The sequence below is a fragment of the Petaurus breviceps genome, unplaced genomic scaffold (genome assembly GCF_028583685.1).
Source record: "Petaurus breviceps papuanus isolate PSGF00001 unplaced genomic scaffold, PetGlider_PUasm1.0 582, whole genome shotgun sequence".
NCBI classification, from domain to species: domain Eukaryota; kingdom Metazoa; phylum Chordata; class Mammalia; order Diprotodontia; family Petauridae; genus Petaurus; species Petaurus breviceps.
This window is the reverse complement of record NW_027186390.1, coordinates 1,170,117-1,170,842: the sequence shown is the minus strand read 5'-3', so window position 1 is coordinate 1,170,842 and position 726 is coordinate 1,170,117.

Here is a 726-nt window from a genome sequence, read left to right as displayed (position 1 = left end):
AATCACTTCTAACTACACACCAAACTAAGAAAAAATGGTTAAAATTCATATTTTCAGCCCATTTGTAAAGTCTCTTCAGTTCCATTTGTTCACCAATAACAGTATAAAGAATGCATGTTACAGAAATCAAACAGCCAATGTTTCTTTAGTATTGTTGCTTCTTTATCCCTTCCACTACCCGAGTCAAGTTTCAAACATCAAAGACCCTGGGGGTGTTGTTCCAAACCTGTGAGTAGGATGGGCAGGCCCTGATGACTTTTGACTGTGCACAATATCTTTCCTGTTATTTGAGGGTGACAGGTGCAAGGGGAGTAGGGGGAAGAAGAATCAACACTTGTTTGACGTCTTTGTGACCATTTCTCTACCAGACACAATGTGGTCTAGGAAGCATTAATTATGTTGTCTCACAACAGCATTGTGAATTTACATGCAATGATGAACACTTAACCTTTCCCACTGTTGTGGCTAGCATATACTAAGGCTGGTAGGAGTAATGGCCAGTAGCACCAATAATGGCCCAGTTGCTTCAGATCTGAGCACCCTGCAATTAGGATTGAGACTCTCTTGGGACTTCTACAAAAGCCTCGAAGGAATAGTTGTATGTGGGTGGGCAAAGGGCCCTCAGTAATAATCTTCCTGCTACACAGCAAGGTTCAGATTTTCCATTTTCACCTGAGTGAGATAGATAGATAGATAGATAGATAGATAGATAGATAGATAGATAGA